Source organism: Helianthus annuus, chromosome 13 (assembly GCF_002127325.2).
Source record: "Helianthus annuus cultivar XRQ/B chromosome 13, HanXRQr2.0-SUNRISE, whole genome shotgun sequence".
In the NCBI taxonomy this organism is placed as follows: Eukaryota; Viridiplantae; Streptophyta; class Magnoliopsida; order Asterales; family Asteraceae; genus Helianthus; species Helianthus annuus.
In genome coordinates, this window is record NC_035445.2 from 118,547,495 (window position 1) to 118,569,442 (window position 21,948).

Sequence of the window (21,948 nt, forward strand, 5' to 3'; positions counted from 1 at the left end):
CTTGTTATGTTATATATTTTAGAGTAAAATGCCAAAATGGTCCCTAAGTGTAGGCCGCTTCAGTCAAAAATGAAACCTTTTGCTTCTGGGTCCATGAGGTTATATTTTTGTTGCCATTTTTATCCAATTGGCAAATTGGGTTAGAATTTTCTGTTAATTTCTCTCATTTTTTGTCGTTTTCCTCATTTCATTAAAATACATTATGGCACAAAATGACGATTTTACCCTTCATTTAAATGAGGAAAATGACAAAAAGGGGATAAGATAATAGAAAATTTTAACTCATTTTGCCAATTCGATGAAAATGGCAACAAAAATGAAACCTTAGCGGCCCAGATACAAAAAGTTTCATTTTTTGACCGAAGTGCCAAAAGTGGCATAAACTCAGGAACCATTTTGACATTTTACTCTATATTTTAACTGGTCAGTAACCATGTGCATTTCTTATCTTTAAACAGTTTGTGAAACGGGTTAAATATTATCAACCCACATTGACAAAAAGTGAAAGTGCACTAATTTTAACGTTATTTTACTAATTTCGTGAAAATAAAGTTAAAAGCTGAGGACGGTTAATCATGCATCATGTGGTGGCGTTGATAGCGAAAGACAAAAGGGTACATGCACTAATTGGTCTTTGTCTCGATTGCTGAGTGTTATGTGCCTTATGTCTAAGGCTTGATGCAAAACTACTATCGAGCCGGGGTCTCACTGGAAGCAGCCTAGCCTCTCTATTCCTACGGGGTAGAGGTAAGATTGTCTACATCTTACCCTCCTCAGACCCTACCTTAGCTGTGCTATTGGTGGGATTTACTGAGTATGATGATGAAACAGTTTGTAAAACGGGTTAAATATTATCAACCCACATTGACAAAATCAAAGAATATCAAGTATTATGTGAAACTTTGCAAATAGGTATTAATAATTCTTGTTGATTGTTTTGATACAGGTGCATTGTGATGCCACAATTGCATTTCCGTTACTTGTTGCAGAAACATTTGCTGCAATGAAAGAGAAAACAGTTGAGCGGAAACCAGGTTTCTGGAAAATTCATGTTGTCAATCAATTTATGTTCACTTCACAAGTGTTTTGGGGAGGTCTGGTGATTGTATGGTTATAGTGAGGTCACATGTCCAATGATTTAGGCCATAAACAGTAATTTCTTTGTGATTGTATGGTTATAGTGAGGTCACGTGTCCAAATGTCCAAAGATAATAACGATAATTCTTTTAATTTATATGTTTGGTATTTGGTGATCTTCAAATTTATGGTATCCTTTGTGTGCATCTTTTTATTATTTTCGATATTTTGATAATTAATTAGTTTAACAATGTTTGTTAAAGTATATAGTGGGGTGTTTACGTGAAGTGAAGCGGCGGGGAACACAACATTTAGGTTGATAATTTTAGGGTTGTGCAGGGTCCGGTTTGATTTTGAGCCATAACCAAAACTAACCCAGGTTGGGTCGAGTAACGGGTGACATAAATATCTTCCAAACACATTAAAAAAAAAACCTTAAAGATGCCAAAAATGTGTCCCAAGTAACGGATAAAAAAACTTGTTACATATTACGATTGAACTTGTGAAGAAATAAAATGAATTAGTGTTAAAGGACGTCTTAGTAAGTAGAAGATTATTAAATGATGTCTTAGTTAGGAGATTTAAAAAAACTTATTTTTAGAAAAAAAACATACAAAACCAAAACTTAATGTTAATATTTTTTCTTAACATGACATAAATAAATAATTAAACCATGACTTGTCTACGTGAATTAAGTATTGTTCTTGTTTTTATAATGATGCTAGTCTAAACGTTATATGCTACCTAGGTCTACAACGAATACACAATAAAGTTTGGATGTTTATCGGTTTTTGAATAATCTTTGTGGTTGATTAATAAAGTAAAGACTATGTTTTCATGTATATGCGTATTTAGACTTGCTTGATTACATGATTATTAACTTCACATGCTTCCTTGTTGAATGTCTTTCAGTTATAGGTTCATGTTAGATCAATAACTCTGTGTTTTTCATTAGTTTATGGTTTGCTAGACGTAGTATCCATAGAAGTTATAATCGTGAATTGAGTAGGTATAGGTATTCAACTAATCTAAATATTTGTGAGGTGAGAGATTATCGGCCTGTCTAGGTTGTTAGATTGGTATACTTTGTGAGAAGATTGCCTTAGTTTACCTTATCGAATCGAAGCAGTGGCTTCTTCTTCTTCTTCTTCGTCACATGACCTTGCTCAACGTCTTTATGACAAGGTAACCAATATCAAACCCTTCTTCTTTCATTACCAAATTAATTATACAAGATGATCATGGCTTTATCTATTGATTTGTAGATAATTATGCTGTTTTGAATTAGGATTAATAGATTTACTCAGACGGTTTTCTGTTGACTTGTAGGTGATTATAATGTTTGAGTTAGGGTTTTTAGGCTTTCTATTGATTTGTTGATAACTTTGTTGTTTTGAATTAGTACTGATAGATTTATTATGGTTTTTTTATTAATTTGTAGATGCTCGGTGTGTTGATTATGTTGTTTTGAGTTAGGGTTTATAGGTTTGGGAAAATGTTTGAAAAGTAGATTGTGAAATTCGTGTTTTTTGATAAGGAATGTTTGGTGGAATGTTTGTAGGTTGAAATTCAAGTTAGGAAGATTTACTTTGTAAATAGGGCTGCAACTGTGCTTCCGATAAACGTTGAGGATGCTGCCAGAAGTGAAGTTGAAATTGAGAAGGCTTTGTAGGTATAATGTTAACTTTTGTATTAGATTTTAGCAACCTAGAATTGTTTCATCTGTCGTTCGTTATATCGATTATTGACTTATTGTTCATTTGAGATTTATTGTTTGCTTGCTCACAACAGGTTTAAGGGTGTGATGATGACCTGGTAGTCATCAGTTCGGTTCCTACTGCCTCCATCATCCGCTGATTTCATCTTCATTCTGCTATGTTCGTTTGTATTCATCTTGATTCTGGTATGTTCGGTTCCTAATCGGACTCGAACGCCAAATAATCGCCTTTTTAACCCTAATCGGACTCCAGTCGCCGTCCGCCGCTGGCCGCTGTTGTTGTTATACATTTGCGGTTGCCGCTTATCAGCTCCATCTTTATAGGTTTAGCCTTTTTTTTACATTTTTATTACGTTTTACTTTCATACCAGTCTTATTGGTAACATCGCAGGTGAAATACGAAACTTTTGTTTTGGAGATCAAAGGTTCAGTTTAAAATTCATATTTAGAATTGTTTGTAGTTTCTGAACCCAAAATATGGATGCATTGTTCCTCTGCTTCTGATGAATGATGATTGTACACACGATCAGACTTTGAAGGTAACTTAATTTTATTTTTTTTTCGTTATTCTGCATATACGTGTGTAATAAAGCTGTGTTTTTTTCCTGTCATATAGCTTCTTTTGGTATTCTTGTATCTTTGATTGACATAAAAGAATGGCTTTTAAAGTTGGTATTAATTTAATTGATAGTTTGGTTTAGTCGCCGATAGTTTGGTTCATTGCAGTTCCATGATGATGGTGTTATAATGTGATTGATTTTTTTTTGCCTTAATAATTTGAATGTGAATTGAAGTGATGATCATGAATTAGCATATAATGTGATTGGTTGTGAATGTTTATGCATCTAATTATTTCTTTTTTCATGTTGTTGGATGGAACTTGACTTTTAATACAGCCAGACTAAACCCACATGGCTCAGTCCTTTATGGAACCATCAAACCAATAAAGACAATCATGTTGAGTAACTCGACTTATCTAATCAACACTAAGAAATGTTACACCGTTAACGGCGTTTCGTACATTAACGCAGGCACTCCTAAGTTTTTATGAAGGTGATATTATGTATTGCAGTTGAACAAGCATTATGAATGGGTTATTGGAACTGGAGAAGGCAAATTTGATGTATTAGATCATGAAAATGTCGGATTCAAGTCAAAGGTCTAGATGAAGTTTTTCAGTGGTGATGATCAAAAGAAATTGTCGATGTGACTTCGTTTATTAGGCGTCCGGCTTTGTATAAATATAAGTGTAGTTACTGCTGCAGATGCGACGGGTAATATATCCAGTTAATTTGATTTACGAGTTATTCACAAAATTTCTTTTTATTCTAATAGTTTATCTTAACTAACTATTTGAAGTGAACTGGTAGTTCATGTATCTTATGGTGCTCTAATTCAAATCTATTTTGTTAACCTTTTAAAATTGCTATGTTGGTTGAAAAAGTCACAGCCTATAAAACAATTGCCAAACTTGATGTTATGTAGTTGAATATGAAACCTTTTGAAGTCTACTTTCGTAGTTAGTAACGAAATCAAACTAGAAGCTTAGATTTTTTTTAATTAGAATTTTTAGAACCATAAAACCAAACTGAAACCAAATTGTTCATAATGGTTTGGTTTGGTTTTAATTTTCTTAGTTACTAACAATTTGTGGTTTCTTCATAGGGATTATGAGGAGGAATCAGGAATCAGAGCATCTAAACAGAGGTATTAATAGCTGAAACATCTGCTTGAATCAATCTTAACCCACTCGAACCCTAAAGTAAATCGTCGTCCAGTCATCCTGTAAGCTGCTGGTTATCTGTTTTCAATCCTTCTCACTTGCCAATTAAGGTAACTAAGTTGTCCGCATCTGATAGTTTTTTTTTTCCGGATAAATCATTGGAATGGTTACTGATCTAAATATACAATTGCGACATAGATAGATAACATTATCTACTTCGGGATAATATATAGACTTCTCAATTCGTTGTATTATCAAATATAAAAGTAAATGATTATATATAGTAAAATGTTCCGTCAATATGTTTTAAATAATGATTTTTATTGACAAGTAATACAAGAGATACTAAGGGCAGGAAGTATATTATGAGTTACATATAGAAAGGCATTAGAAGATGTAGAATTGGAAGGCTTTGTGATGCGTTCATGTACATGGCCATTTGATGATCATGGGCAAGTCAAATGTTAAAGTTATGATAGTCAGTTTATTATAATCAAGAGAATATTGTAGAAGTTGACTTTTTTCTTAAGCAAAACAGAAAGTCAAAGGTAAGTGGAGTAAGAAGTAAGAACTATTGGGTTGAGGGTGAACTCTACAAAATCAATGATCGGCCACCTCATGGAAGTCGCTGATGCTGTGGAAGCTATCGCAACAATACAAGTAATGCAATGAAGTAATTTGCTGTTTTGTTTTACTTAGACATTTGTTTTGAATCTTAACTTTTAGTTTTGGTATGTTACATAGGCGATACGAACAGGTTGAGTACATCCAAATCTTAATTTTAGTTTCGGGGTTTTACCTAGACCATTTGTTTTGAATCTTAATTTTAGTTTCGGTATGTTACATAGTTTCGGTATTTTAGTTTCGGTAGTATGTTACATAAGCGATACGGTCATACGTACTAATCATACTATGTATAGTGATTCGTTGTTTAATAAAATGTGGTATGTAAAATTTCTAAAATCCACCCGTGTTTGCACACGGGTTTCACATCTATACTATCTATAATAAGAGAAGATTGGCTGATGTAAATCTGTCTATGTGTCAACATGTTAGACGGAAGGTAAATATAAACTGTATTGGTCGATCTGGTCGTTTTGGACGGAAGGTAAATATAAACTGTTTTTTAAGACTAACTTTCTTTAAATATGTAATTTTTATTTTCAAAACGAATTGCTTTCTATTAATGCTCAACAAAATATTAGATAAGATGCCCATTAATTTAGAAACTCGACAAAATTTGTGTGCCAACCCACTTGATCTGACCTGTTTAGCCAATTCTACTTTTTTACTATATAGTTTCTTTCTTTTTGAGGTTGAGTTACATGTTAAAAGCGGGAAAACTTATTAGTTGGTTTTGTTTTTCACCTAATAAAATGATGTTATGTTCTTTGGCAGGTTATTCATGCATGGTTAAGCCTTTTGCCAATCAAACAAGATCTTATTGCGGTTAAAGGTGCTGACGAGCTACTTTGTTCACTGGCCGAAAGGTAAGTGTGAGCAAAGCTTTCTTCTGGTTCTCCTTTAAACTTTTTTTTTGTGGTGCTTCTACAAACTTTGTTGTCTATATCACAAGTCAGACATGGAACTTCTGGGTCCCAACAACCGATATGCGCCAAAAATTGTTTATGTTAGTTATCTTTGATAGTTTTATGCTCAAACGCTAATGAACATGTCAAGTAGAAGCCAGTCTTCTTCATGTGGCAACTGCCTGTTGGGTAATGGGTCAAAACAGGTTTGGGTCAAGCAGGTTGGATAATGTGAATATAAACGAACTAAGAGGTTGTATACATCAAAAGAGTATTGTGAGTTCCCCTTTTGGCTAGATTTTTTATTTGACCCGTAAACCACAACCTAAAATCCAATTCATAAGAATTTACACTTTTCCAGTTACATTAATAAATGATTTTAACTTTGGTTCAGAAGATTGAGGATACTTTAAACTACATAGCAAGTATACGCAATGAAACAAAATCATATGGTATATGTCGGATCATTCCATATTCATCATGAAGACCTCCATGCCCTCTTAAACAAAAAAACATAGGGTGCAACTTCTTAAGATGCCGATTAGTTCATATGTTCCGTTGGATCTTTTCCACTAATTTTCAATCAATTTCGATGTGCCATATGTAAGTTTTCCAAACGTTTATAACTCTTTTATGATTCATTTGTTTAAAAAAAAAACTTATTTTTTCCACATTCAACCTCAAATAAGATCGGTAGGCAAAATACTAGTATTGGGATGTACTGAGTTTGTGGTTGGGACTTTTAAATGTATACGTAACTAAAATGCAAATGTGAATTCATCAAATATTTGTTCACATGATAGTTTACATATTTACATAGACAAAAACTTTTATCATTATAGTTATTATAATACTAACACATACTGTCTTTAACATTATTTTATAAAGATGTAGAACTAAAGACCAAAATTTAAATGATATATTATAATCTGTTTTTTTAGTATTTGATTTCGATCATTATTAAACCTACCCGTGTGGTTACACGGGTCCTACAACTAGTATATTTATTATGAATGTGGTTATCAACACCAAAAATAGATTAGTTTCCTCTCCAAGTTTTGTACACCTATATATACCACTATTGTAATCATATCTATCAATGAAATATCAGTCTCTTTCTCCCTACATCTCTTTCTCTTATGGTTTGCTATTAGGTTAGTAGGTCGTTGTTTCACAACACATCTAGAATTGTCTGATCCGATGTGATTTTAAAAATGGAAAATCCATCAACTTTTTTTATTCAAATTATATTTTGAAATTTGAATCTTAAAAGCATACTTTGCGTCTATATTTAATTGGAAAAAGTTCAACATCAGGTTCACTTTAACAATCTATATTACAAAGAGTGGATAAATATAAGATGCAACCTAAAGCATCTAAAGTCAAAGCTAATTTTAATTGTAATAAAAAAAACTAAATATACCTTAGCATGTTTTTCAATCATTTATTGAGCCGATATTCCTAATAATTTGAATGCTTCTCTTCTCTATCAAACATAGTAAGTGATACAACCTTGTACCATCTTGGACAATCAAACCAATTCTAAATCTACAAAATACTAAATGGAATAACAAAATTGAATTGCATGAACTTTTGAATTGGTTAGTAATAACATTGATTAATACTATGAGAACATTACAAAAGAGTTTTGACCAATTTTTAAAGTAACTTAGAATTGGAGATTGAATTTGTTTTTTGCATTTCGCATAGCTGCATACCAAAACTTGAATGAGATCATCATCACCAGATCCATCTTCATTCTCATTGGTGATTAACTCTTTACTTAAGAACATAAAAAAATTAAAATACCCTCCACCTTGAGCTAACTCTCCCTTTTGAGATTTCTATGTTCGAAGACTTGAAACCACCTACAAGTGCCAACAAACAACCCCCTCCCCAAACCACATTTCGCCTCCACCACCTTGACAATTAACCCTGTCTCTCATGTAAGAGAAACAAAGAAGAAAAGGGTTAAAGATCACTAGGTCTAAAGAAGACTACGACGACAAAAACAAAAGTAATGTCCACCGTCATATCGAAAAACATTGTTTGCATACAAGTATGCGTTGAGTGAAATGTGTTTGGGCATATTTAAAACCTAGATTTGCACCAAAGGGAAAATGATCACTAGACTCCATTGGGGGACGAAGAAGATCACCTTAAGGCAATGAACAATTGCGGTGAAGAAAAGATGATGGGCTTTTATGTATCTATATTTTAAATTCCTTTTGTTTTTTTACTAAAACAGATATAACGGTCATTTTACTAAAGAGTTAACATGAATTTTAATGTCGATTAGTGCCAAGAACCAAACGTGTTACGCTCAAGTCAATTTATTGTTCTACTCATTTATAAACTTAAAATATCTAATGATATAATAAATCTAAGTATGCAGAACCATTAAACTTACCTTTTCAAAGCTCCATAGCTATGACTACTAACGACCAAGAAAGAAGCGTTGTATTTCTCGACTGTTTCACAAATGATCACACATGGATCACCTTCGTGAACAACAACATCAACTACCTGTTCATCTTGTTTCAAGAAGATATCTAACTCAAAAAACATGATTCGTCTAGTGATACTATGGTAAGGTTCAACCGAGTATCTTGCATGTCATCCTTTATATATAACATCTATGATTAAATAGCTTGTTATAGTTTAAGAATCAAAATTATTGATCGAAGATATGCATGAGAAGGGGCATACTGATTTAGCTTTGCGAACATCCTTCGCCTTTTGAGTCACAATATCTGTTTTTTATTCCTTAAATCTAATTCCACAAGTGAATACATTTCTGAACTCGCTGAAAGTTAAATGTTTGTCGATGCTAAACATAAGCACATTACAATAATTATTAACATATAGATTTTTATAAAAAGGTTTTTTTTATACTTAAGTGCGAATAAATAACAATACATTAAATCTCAGATATCTATAGACTCGGAATTGCTAAGCTTTTTGACATTTAGGGCGATTGGGTGTATAAGTTTCATTAAATACTTGTCATTCATAATACATGCCAAACTGCATGGGAAAGGCTTGACCTAATAACAGTTTTATAAAATCTTATAAAAAATTAATATAATAAATGTTTAAATTGAAAAACAAAAACTGTGCACTGTAGCGGATAGATTGTAGGCTGATGTAAATGGGCCGTCCTTTTCATGGAACAGGGCCAGGCCCATCTCGACCCTGGTAGTGGTGGAGCTTGAGGTGCACAAACCGGGTATTTTTAATAACCGGGCTCAGTTATGGAATTGGTTTCGGTTTCTTGTTTTAAGGGTTGGAATTGGTTATTGCTATAACTAGTTCAGTTTCGGTTCTGGTTATTTGACCAAAAAAACCATACCCTATGTGCCCGGTTATGGGTAGGGTTCGATTCGATTCTGGTTCTTAAGAAACTGGGTATTAAAATACCCTATTTTCGGGTTTTTTATACCCTATTTCTGAGTTTTTTAGTTCTGTATTTTCGTATTTTTTAATACTATATTGTGTTTTTATTACTCTATTTTCTCGAATTTTTTGTTTATTATTATTAAATATGTGTTGTATAATGTAATAAAATTAAAATAAATGCACTAACATAATTTTAAAAGAAAGATATTAGAATCATGTATCGGGTATAGCCAGTATAATCGGTTTCGGTACCGGTTCTTGTCTGGTTTCAGGTATTAATCGGGTATGATCGGTTCAGGTTTCGGTTCCAGGTATTGAGTTCAAAAGGCATTACATATCTATACCCTAAGGGTAGGGTCGGTTCCGATTTCAGGTATAGAATACGCGGGTACTAAAAAAACCGGTTCCGGGTACGGTTTTTTTGTGCACCTTTAGGTGGTGCTGCAAAATTTTCAAAGTCTGGTATTTATGCTGAACGTGATAAGCTTGGGAAAGGTAAATGTAGTTGGAACCAGGGTGTCCAACGGTTCGGCTTATGGTTAATATGGGTAATTCGGTTTTTATTTTTTTTCCTTATCGTAACCAAACACCAAACCGAACGAAATTGGAATATTGCCTAACCGAATATCCGAATATGAATTCGGTTGCGGTTTCTGTTAAAAACCGAATTAACCAAATGTAACCAAATTCAGACAAATCAATTTTTTTCAAACCTGTTTATGACTCAAAATAACATAACTCATAAGTTCAAACGAAATCCAAAATACAAACTTAAAAGTTCAAAGAAGTCTAAAACAAAAGTACAAACTTCAAACAAGTCTAAAACAAAAGTACAAACTTCAAACAAGCCACACAGTTACGATTAGGATTTGTTGTTTCTTTTATTGTTTTGGTCTTTTGAATGATGAATGGGCTAATGGGTAAAGATGGATTTGGGCTTAGGTATGGACATGGGCTAAAATCAACACTTAACATGTATACATATATATAATTATATAAACTTTAAAAAATAAAATTGGTTAACTTGGTTAATTCGGTTAACCAAATTGCCGGAATTTAAAAAAAAATGTATTAACCAAAAACCGAACCGAATTTGAATACAGTTACGATAACGAACCAAACCAAATAACCAAATTTTCATTTGGTTCGATTATTTTGGGTTTTGAATTCGGTTGATTTTCGGTCAATTCAGTCATAACCAAATAATGAACACCCCTATTTGGAACCTCGATTGGTAACTTTTATGTCTTTAGTATCAAAAGAATTGTCATTGTGGGTAACTTCAATAGGATGACTCCCAATTATCTGTTCGTTTGGAATAATTGGGTTCCTAGAAAAGTTGCTTTGGCGGCGTGGAGGGCAGAAAAAGAGAGGTTACCAATGAAGTCGGCTCTAGCTTTTAGAAGCATAAGTGTGGGTAATACGAACTACGTTTTCTATAGGGATTATGCAGAAACTTGCGACCACCTTTTTGTATGGTGTCATTTCTCTCAGACCGTTTGGCAGAACATAATGATTGGTGCAAGATCCCGCTTATCTTGGCTTTCGATATTAGAGACTTACTTGACTTTGATACGTGGTCGAATAACGGTGATCGTAATTGCATAATTTGATGTTTTTACACAGGTTTTAGTTCCGAATAGCCTACTTTTAATAGGATTTGTATTTTGCAGGTCTTGAGAAGTTTAAGGAGCTTTTCGAGAGCTTTACGGGCCACCGGGATGAAAAACCGACCAACGGGACGCGAAACAGGTCAACCGGACTCAAGAAATTGAAAAAACGGAGAATTGGTTTTGTGGGAACCGTCGCCGAAGCCCTTTACAAATCTTCGTCGCCCAATTTGTCCGTAGACATTGGCGAAGCTTGCTCCCCCCCCCCTAATTTTTCCGAAACCGGGGGGGCGGAAACTTATATACCTAAAAATTTTCTATACGAAAGTACTATTCATAACACTACGCGTCGAAAAGTTCGGGGGGTCGGGCGCCCCCTCGGACTAAGCCTAAGCTGCGCCCCTGTCCGTAGACAGCTCATTAGCTCGTCGGCCAAAAACAGGAGTTGTACAAGGCGTCGCCGACGCCACTCCTGGCCGTCGGCGACGACCTCTTGAATGTTGATCGCGGATGTTTGTTGAATTAAGTATGGGAAACGATTTTTATGGCTCTTGGCCATTGAATTCGGGGGTTACACATATTTTGGAGTTTGAACTTATTCTTGGAGCCACTTTTCATCACCATCTTGAATCCCTAACATCACCAATCGATCCATTATCACCTTTCATCACCCGAATCATTCCATTCACCAGTCGATTCTTCATCATCACCATTCCAAAACCCTAATTCATCCATCATTCAAATCAATCACCATCATCCTTCATCCCAATACCTAACCTTCATCATTCACCATTCCACAAGTTTCAAGATGATCCAAACCAAGTCTCCATCATTCGTTTATCAAGTCCCGTTCACCATGAGCGGCTAATTTCTTGGAGGTTTCACCCCGGTGTAGACTTTTGAAAGATTTAGGGTTTATTATGTATTGATGTTTGATTTGTGACAACTTGAATTACATTTGAATCTTTAGACAATTGTCCTACATTTGTATTGAATTTACGAATTGTCGAGTGAGTGATTAAATTTGACTTTGTGAAACGAATACACGTATTTATGCCTTGTCTGTTGATAGGATTTGCTAGTCCAAGGTAACGAAGTGCATCGTGGTCCGTTGTCTATGACGTTGATAGCGATTGGCACCTAAGCTTTGTGATTGTTGACCCGTTAATGAATTAATTCGAGTAAATCAAATTAAAATGCATAGTAACCCTAAGTCTTGCATTTGTTGAAACCGTGTGTGAACCTTGTTATTCCATATTGTTTTATTAATCAAGTTTCTTGCAATTGTTAATCTTTAGTCATTAATTAATTTATCAATTTCATTAGTTATTTCATAAACTTTTCAATCAAACAAAACCACAAAAATAATCTAGTAAGCTTCATAAGTTGTGACACTCGTTTAAATTCAATCAAGTCCATTCGCAAACCACATACTCTTCGTGGTTCGACCCCTTACTACCACTAGCTATTTGTTAAGGGTAATTTGGGTATATAAATATTATCTTTGACCGGAGCGCGACACTCCGATCAGACTTACACCATTTCAGTCCGGGCACAAGAAAAAGGCCCTGCATGCTATTTTTCTTAGCGGGATATGGTGTATTTGGAGAATCTGAAATGGGGTTGTTTTTAATAACACCCTGCCTACAATAGCAAAAGTTTTGAAGAAAGCAAAGTCGTTGGGATACTTATGTGTTAGGAACCGTTCGAAAGAAGTAGGTATGTCTTGGGAGGACCGGAAAAAGTTTGACATTTTTGTTTAGTTATTGCAATTATGTTTTGGTGTACCCGAGAAATCCTTTGTAATTTTGATGACTAGCTTCTTGCTATAAAGAATAAAATTTATGTTTGCTGTTAAAAAATGTTAACAAAAAGTAGGGGTGTAAACAAGCCTAGAGGCTCGATAGCTACTCGTGATTGGCTCGGTTAAAAGCTCGAACGAGCCCGAGTTCAAGCCTGAAATAGAGCTCGTTTAGTTATCGATCTGAGCTCGAGCCTGAAATACAAAGCCCGTTTAGGCTCACGAACCTAAAGAGCCCAAACAAAATTTTAGTTTTTTATATATAATATAACTAGATCTGAACCCCGTGAATTACACGGGGTGCATAAATGTAATTTTATATAACAAATTAAAAAATATATCTTTAAAAAAACTCGTGTATTGCACGTGTTGATTAAAATATAATGTCATATGTTCACACATACAGTCATCAAAATTTGTCTTTTAAAAATGAACTTTGATATACTATTTACTTATTGTAACATTTTAGTTTGTTTTTTATTTATTATCATGTAAAAAAACACATGTATTACATGGGGCTGAATCTCGTTTTAATAATATATTCAAATTATAAGATACAATGATTTTAGTTAGTTTTATGCACCTTTATGCTTATTTGTTTATTTCATTCATAAAACACTCGTCTCAAAAATGTATTCAAGAGAGTTTACGGTACAAAAAGGTGGAGATTGAACCTCACGTTTTTATATATTTCATCATTTTTATGCATTATACCGTAAAATCGAGAATTAAATTATCTTTGAATAGAGTATAGAATTATTATATTTATAAATTGTGTTCTTTTTAAACCAATTGTAATGTGTGATAAATGATGGGTTTAAACCAATTATAACAGTATGTCTAACATTATAAAGGTAAAACCAAGTTGTTTAGATTTAACATTTGAAAGAGTTGTGCTACTATAATGGTGAGTTCAAACCATTATAGCGATACATCTAAGAACACGTATAATTTGATAGATGCATATGTCCCGGACCTAGAATAATTATTTATTCTAGTAAAAAAAACAATAATACAATTATTAATTATATATCAAACGGTACCTTTGATTCTTAATTTACTATAATGTCAATCACCGAATTCTAAAGTATATATATCTACTCATAATAATCGGGATATAACTTTATGATTATATAAAAAAACAAACGTTTATCCTTATCTAAATTTTTGTTTAAAATTATATATAGAAAACAAATATTTATTCTTATCAATTTTTTGTTTTTTATTATTATTATTATTATTATTATTATTATTATTATTATTTAATATGAGAGATAAATAGGAAAATAAGATGAGAAAGCACCAGGAAATGACACGTGTCTAAAAAAGATTTTCATTTATTAGTATAAGTAGATAATAACAATGATGATGATGATGATAACATTGGCGAGTCGAGCTTTGACTTGTTTAAGCGATATTGAAGCGAGCTCAAGCCGAGCTTTTAAGCTTGTTTGAGGTTGTTCTCAAAATTGCTCGAGCCAAGTCAAACCGAGCTCGAGGTTTGGGTAGTTGAGCTCGAGCTCGAGCTTCATAAAGACATGACAAGCCGAGCTCAACCGAGCCGGGCTCGGCCCAACTCATTCACACCCTTAAAAAAGCTATACAATAAAAAAATGATCAATCAGAGGCAATTAGTCACCAACTGTTAGGAAACTTTATTTGTAAATATTGAAGAAAATCATATTCAACTTGATCTATGAAGAAAATGACAGTCCTGAAGATCATAACAAGAAGAAGAAGATCGGATATGACAACTGAAAGCTGCAACATCTACTTCAAAGTATCACAAGTTGATCAAGAGCTGAAGAAGATTATCAGAGAAGGTCTTTCTGATGGATCTGATGATATTTCTGATGAAATATCATCAGTTTCTGATGATTCTAATCATCAGATTTTCTGATGATTTGTTCACCAGAATTTCTGATGAAGTGGTTTATCAAAAATTCTGATGAATACCCCACTTGTCTAAAAATCAGCTCTATCCTGCCACAATAACCGAAGCAAGTTGACATTATTGGATATCATGATGACAAAAGCCACTTGATAATTAGATTCAATGAATATGTCAAGAAGCTACTTTTTGCAGGAAATAATACATGAATAAACTAATGTTCATTCATGTATTCAGCCTTCTATAAATCGAAGGCTCACCAAGCAGAGAACAATTGAGTTAAGCTTAGCATTCAATACATACTACAAAACTGCATTGCCCTCTCACCCTCAGAATTCAAGTATTCATTTGTAATAGATAATAATCTTACAATCACCTTGTAAACCATTTTGTTTCAAAGTGATATAAACTTGATAATTCTGTAGGTCTTGTTTCTTGAAAGTCTGATTTCCATTTCCGCACACTTTTTCACATCTACTGAAATCACTTGCCATATTACGTGAAAAGAAGTTTTTAAGTCCAAACTGGGACCAACAATTGGTATCAGAGCAGATTGAATAAATCATTTTCCAACGATCAATCGCTCATCTTCTTTTCTCTAAATATGGCCAGCTTTCAATCATGGAATAATGCTTTTAACATTAGTTCTATGTCTAAACCTTCGATTCTGGTCAGAGAGGAATACCCCCAATGGAAAATCAGGATGGTCAATTTCCTTAATGGTCATGACCGAGCTCTGTTTCAATCCATTGAAAGGGGTCCACATATACCAATGACTGAAATACCAGCTATTCCAGCAACTGACCAATCACCTGCAATCCCTGCCTCTCGAGCTCCAAAAAGTGAAATACTTTGGAGTCCGGAAGACAAGGAAAAGGTGGCTGGGGATGAAAGGGAAAAGTCACTTTTAATAATGGCTATCCCCAATGACATATTTTCAAAAGTTGATGCATGTGCATCAGCTAAGGAAATATGGGATCAGTTGGAAAATCTTTGTGAAGGAGGAGAAAGGATGAAAAGAAACAAGAGAACAAACAACGTTTCCTCATATGAGAGGTTCAAAATTTTACCAAATGAAAGATTAAATGAAACATATCAAAGATTTACAAAACTTTTGAACGAGCTAAAGAAATTTGGAATAACAAAATCAAATGATGAAAGAAACATAAAATTTCTGGATGCCTTACCTAGAGAATGGAGAAGTCTAGCCATGACTTTGTCCTCAACCTTAGAACTAGGTAATATGAATCTTCATGACTTATACAGCATCCTGGTCCCCGGAGAGGAAGAAATATTTGAAGAAACCATTCAAAGAGGGGGATCTTTAGCTCTTATCTCAAACTCACAAAGAACACCACCTACCAATGATCCACAACCTTCAAACAGTCAAAATCTTGAAATTTCTGATACATCATCAGATTTTTCAGCTTTTGCTGAAGCAATAGCACTGCTCACCAAAACATTTGAGCAGAGGTTGAGGGGAGGAGGCCAAAGATACCAGAGAAGTGACAGAGGGAGGATGGATGGAAGATCTAAGGAAGAAGGTAGATCTAAGGATAAGGGAAAGGCTGAAGTTGTGTGTTACAAGTGCAAGCAGAGAGGCCACTATGCATCAGAATGCAAGACCAAGAAACTGAAAGATGTTGCTTATTATGAGAAGAAGCTGGAAGAAGCTAAGAAGCAGCAGCGAGCCAGTTTAATTGCAGGGACAGATACATGGTTATCTGATGATTCTTCTGATGAAGAAGAAGAAGAAATTGCTAACTTCTGCCTTATGGCACTTTCTGATGACCTACCAGAAACTTCAGGACAGAAGGTAAATTTAGACAATCTTGATCTTGAACACAAGCTAAACAAGCTCATGTCAGATTTTCTAAATCTACAAGATAAGCAGAAATCAGATAGTAAAAAATCTGATGAGTTGCAGAGGACCATGAATAAAATCATACTTGAAAACCAATTACTAATAGAAGAAAGTTTAGATCACAGAGCTAAAATTGAGTTCTATGAAAATGAAAGAAAAGATCTTTACAAGAAAATTAATGATAAGGAAATTAATGTAAGAGGTTTTCAACAAGCTAAAGAATTCATAAACTTCATTGAGTCCACACCAAAGAACAAAGGAGAGGGTTTGGGATATGTAAAAACAAGAGAAAGTAAACCCACTGTCGTTGTAAAAGCAACCCATCAGATTTCTGATAAATTTTTATTAGAATCTGATTCTGAATCATGCAAATCAACCTGTTCTGAATACTCTTTTGAAAAACCCAACTTTAAAGCAAAAATAAGTGAATGCAGACAAAAATCTTTAAATACTCCAGAAGTAGTTCACTCATCTTTTCAAAATTATCCACTCATTCCATCACAAGAAAGAATATCAGAAAATTCTGATAAAGAACCTTGTATGCGTGTTGACATACTGAAGCTTGTTCAACACCATCTCCAAAAGAAAGCTGAAAAATCTATTTATGGCTCATCATATAACAGATATTATGATGAAAGGCCATCAAGAGAAAATAATCTGATTAAAATCTCATCAGAAAGAGTACCCAAGCAAGTCTGGGTACCAAAAACCCTCTAATTTTTCCATTTCAGGACCATCATGTGCAGCAGATCTGGTACTGCGATTCAGGGAGCTCCAAGCACATGACTGGGGATAGGAGCTTACTCAGCAACTTTGTTTCAAAGCTGGGTAAAATGGTAAATTTTGGAAATGGAGTAAAGGGGAGGATCATGGGATATGGATGCATAAGGTATGGATGTTTGACCGTAGAGAAAGTAGCCTATGTTGAAGGCTTAAAGTACAATCTGCTAAGTTGTGGTCAATTCTGTGATAAAGGTTTTCAGGTAACCTTTTTACCAGAAAAATGCTTGTCAATAGGGATGGATGATAATAAAATTTATTTAAGTGTAAAAAGGATACGACAATCAATTTACTATTTTGATTTCAAAGAAGAAAATGAACATCCAAAATTATGTTTACTTTCAAAAATCAACAAGGGTAGTAGTTGGTTATGGCATAAGAGGTTAACCCACTTAAATTTCAAAAACCTAAGCAAATTAGCAAGCAAGGGCCTGGTAAAAGGATTACCTTTTATATCCTCAAAGAAGGATAAAATTTGTGAAGCTTGTGAGACGGGAAAATCCAAAAGAAGCTCACACAAATCAATTTCTGAGTCTTCTATTACACAAAATTTAGAACTTTTACATATGGATTTGTGTGGACCCATCAGTACAGAAAGCTTTTCTGGAAAGAAATACATACTAGTAATAGTAGATGATTTCTGTGACAACCCGTGTTTTCAAGATTTCTCTAGTTCCTTCGACGCTTGACGTGTATGTACTGAAGGAATGAACTGTTTAAATAATTATTTGATTTTAATTGTGTGCGATATATGAATGATTGGAAGTATACTTACGTTTGGTTGATATGAAAGTTTAGGAGCCGTAAATGCTAGAAGTTGTTACATGTCTATGATTAACGTTAATGGGCTGCAACTCAAACTCGAGTCACACACTTCATTCTTGGGCCGAACACCTTCCCTTCTCCTCTTCATTACCCTCGGCCCAAACCTTGGAAGCTCGAATCCAGCCCAACAGAATTATACACATACCCCTTGTATGCGATTACTTCTATTGTTGCACAAACACACAAGACACAAACCCTAACACCAATTCTTTCCCTCTGGTCGGCGACAACACCATTCTGGGCGGAGTTTCCTGCTTCGGTTCATCGTCCTTGGTGCTAGCAATTGGTTAGTATATTCATTATTGGTTTTAACTTGCATTCACAAGTGTGTTGTTTATGGGTTCATGTGTATCGATATGTTTCACGTGATCTACTGACAATTGAAATATCATGTGATATCAAATGACAATTGAATCTGATTGGACCGTTGAAAACAATCACCTTTTCATAATATGATAATGCATGATAGTGTATGTCAGATTTATTGAGCCTTGTGACTGAATCCTTTTAATATTGAAAGAATAAAAATGTTTTTGATTGTTTATTATTGGACCGATCATAATATGATAATGCATGATAGTGTGGCTCAAGATGATTTATGATGAAAATTGATGTAACAGTGTATATGATGATGATGCGATGAATTAGTAGGGTTTGCAGGCTAAGTTCTCCACGACGAAACAGTGGTATTTCATCACAAACCGGTCACGACGAAACACTGGTGTTTCGCCGTAAATTGTCTTCGAAGAAACATTGGTATTTCATCACATAGGTGATTCGTCGTGGAAGCCTACATAGGTCTTTCACCATAGAGGCAAATGGCTTGGGTTGTTCGTCGTAGGAATAGACAGATGAGAACAGTAGACAATATGAATATGTTTGAATATTGCTTGGCCTATGTTTTCATATGTAGTTCAATTAGATAATTGGTTCTTGGTGGTTGTACGTGTAATGGATTTATAAACTGAATATGGGTCGAAGCCTTAGTGGGCTATTACCACTTTATTATGTAAGTTAGAATTTAGTTTGGGTTGAGTGTATGAATTGAGCATCTGGGCCGAAGGGTAATGGTGGGCCGCATAGGCCCTATGTGAAGTATTGATTTAATTAACAAATTGCATATTCTTGTTTTGAGGGATGGAGAATTATATGTACTGTAAGCATGAAATTATGATATGAATCTACTTATGAACTGATTATATGCTGAGTGATTACGGGTGATACTGATTAATTGTCATGACATGAATTACACGTGTGTGTGCTACATGGTGTATTATGTGAATAAGGGATACATGAATTATTTGTGCGTGAAACATGTGGATAATGTGCACCTGAAACTGATTGTGTCAGTAACCAAGATAGGACGTGCGTACTCAATTGATAAACAAGTAACTAATCTTACCGAGCAAACCGAAGGTGAGTTCACTGCTCTTTTTCCAAGCATGCGTCCCGGGTTGGGGCATCTGGTAAACGTTCCGGGGAGGAATGTCGGGTACTGGGTTTGACTGGAATGTTAAACCTGGGTTGTTGGTTAATGCACGTATATCTATCACTCAAGTCCCTCCTACCGATTGTTGCTTGTAGGGTAACGGGGTATTAGTTAATAGCGCTATTTAGGTTTGGCACCCTCACACCGCACCAGGGAGGTCGGTGATGAACTAATGACCCCCATCTTGACCATTGCTTTGATAGAGGCATTGAGGTTTAGGGCAAATAATCTGGAGCCATCGGCGGTAAGCGTGTGATTAACAACATCGAATCTGTGAAACGTTTTAATCTGGTAACTGATAATTAAACGCGTTAACAAAACTTTGAACTCACCAGCGTCGTCTGACACACTTGTCTGCATTCTTGCAGGTCTATAGGTTTATATCATTGGGACTTGCTGTCTGGCATGCTGGAGTGGTCATGGGTCGAGATACATGGAATCGCAATACAAGCCTAATGGTTTATGTACACATGGTTTATGAAACACTTAACAAATGAGTTATGCTTTCGCTGTACACAATGAATGATATGTAACGTTTTGTAATACTTTATGTTAATGAATGAAAGCTTTATTTAAATATATGTATGAGTTCAATGTGATTGGTGGCTAAGATCCTGGTACGTCACACGCCCGCGGTGTTTCCGCAAGTGGTATTTTGGGGGTGTGACAGTTTGGTATCAGAGCCACTGGTTATAATGAACTTGGTTTTAAAAACGTTTTTATAAAACCAGACTATCACCAAACAGTTCCGAATACGTGAATTCGACCATGACACTCAGCTCAAGATTGCAAGGTTCGTCTCTCGTTTACTCCTTGTACTGCATAACTAGTGAACACTTACATATGATATTGCATGTGATTGCACGTTTAGCACAACAGTATGGATTTATGTGTTACTTGCATGTGTTAAGAGGTTGATAGTGTGGTGTTACCTTAGACATTCGTGACTCATGTTTTGAGATGTTCTTTGTTTATTTGCTATTCAAGTCCGAGGAACCATTTGACATGAGTTAGGAGGAACTGAGATGAGCTTGCAAATCGCAATATTATTGTGGGTGCACACATAATAATAATGTGGGGTGCATGCGAGTCCCAGTGAGGCTTAACAAGTGAAAAAGGGGTTCCGTTCCGTTATTTGATCGATGTGAAACACAACAGTCTAAAAGAGTCGTAGCAGTGATTGTCTCTTACTTGAACGTGATCTTTTCACTCCTCTCTGAATCCTCACGAATCTCGATGCTATCGAGTATTACCTGAACACCCATATGAACGCCTAGCGAACTGTGTAGAATGTTAGGTGCTTGTACGAACATCCCTGAGTTGGATGTTGCAGCGTCGAATGATTGGTCGATACCTTCTCACTCTTTTTCATTGGTTAGAACTCTAGGTATTGACGCCTTAGATCCCGTAAGTGCGATCGTTTCTGCAACACCCTAGCAACATACTGTGTCATACCCCCAAAATCCACAAGCGGAGTATCACCGCAGGAGGCGTGACTGACAAGGATCTAGCCACCAATCACATTGAACTCATAGGGATATTTAAAATAAAACTTTCATTTGTTAATATTAAGTGTTACAACGTTACAAATAATTCACAACATACAGCGGAAGCATAATTCATTCGTTAGGTGTTTATAAACCACACGTAAAAACCATTAGTCTTGTGTTGCGATTCCATGTATCTCGATCCATGACCACTCTAGCCTCCCAGACAGCAAGTTCCAACAATATGCACCTAAAGGCCTGCAAGGCAAGGAACAGCGAATCAACAACAAAGTTGAGCGAGTTCACAGTTGGTTGTTCATTTTAAAGTTGTTCCAAAAACCATAAGTTCATTCGTAAACCATGAGTTAACCAAATCCTTGTTTCCCAAACCATAACCATAACCAGTGGGGGCTACCCCATGTTAACCACTAGACCCGTTACCATATCGACCACTGACTGAAGTAAGTTGGTGCCCTAACATCAATGTCTATCATCATTGACTAGTGCCCAGATCCATTAGTTCACGCCCGTCCTCTGCGGCACGGTGTGAGGCTTGTCAAACCTAAATAGCGCTATCTAACTAATGACCCGCTCGCCATTGGCCCGACGATTAAGTCGATATAAAAATGAGGGACTTCATGATAGAGATTTTGGTCTAGTATCAATGTTATCACCCTTCAATAAAGAGGATGTGGTATGTGTCCCCAAACCAGGAGATCACGCAGGTTCCGATTAAATCCTTAGTACGTGTTATCA

General features: G+C 35.1%; 1 long non-coding RNA gene across 17 annotated transcripts; it reads left to right on the forward strand.

Moving 5' to 3' along the window:
* The first annotated feature begins 1,761 nt into the window (after positions 1–1,761).
* LOC110899095 lies at positions 1,762–7,223 on the forward strand. Of its 17 annotated transcripts, none has more exons than XR_004875717.1 (7): positions 1,762–2,262; positions 2,639–2,749; positions 2,869–3,333; positions 3,691–4,068; positions 4,460–4,973; positions 5,056–5,190; positions 5,916–6,942. It is a non-coding gene; the product is annotated as an uncharacterized LOC110899095 (long non-coding RNA). The 17 variants fall into 17 exon arrangements; XR_004875714.1 differs by having other exon boundaries at positions 4,460–4,627; positions 4,849–5,190; positions 5,916–6,940; XR_002569924.2 differs by having other exon boundaries at positions 3,691–3,751; positions 3,867–4,068; positions 4,460–5,190; positions 5,916–6,937.
* Positions 7,224–21,948: the final 14,725 nt, after the last annotated feature.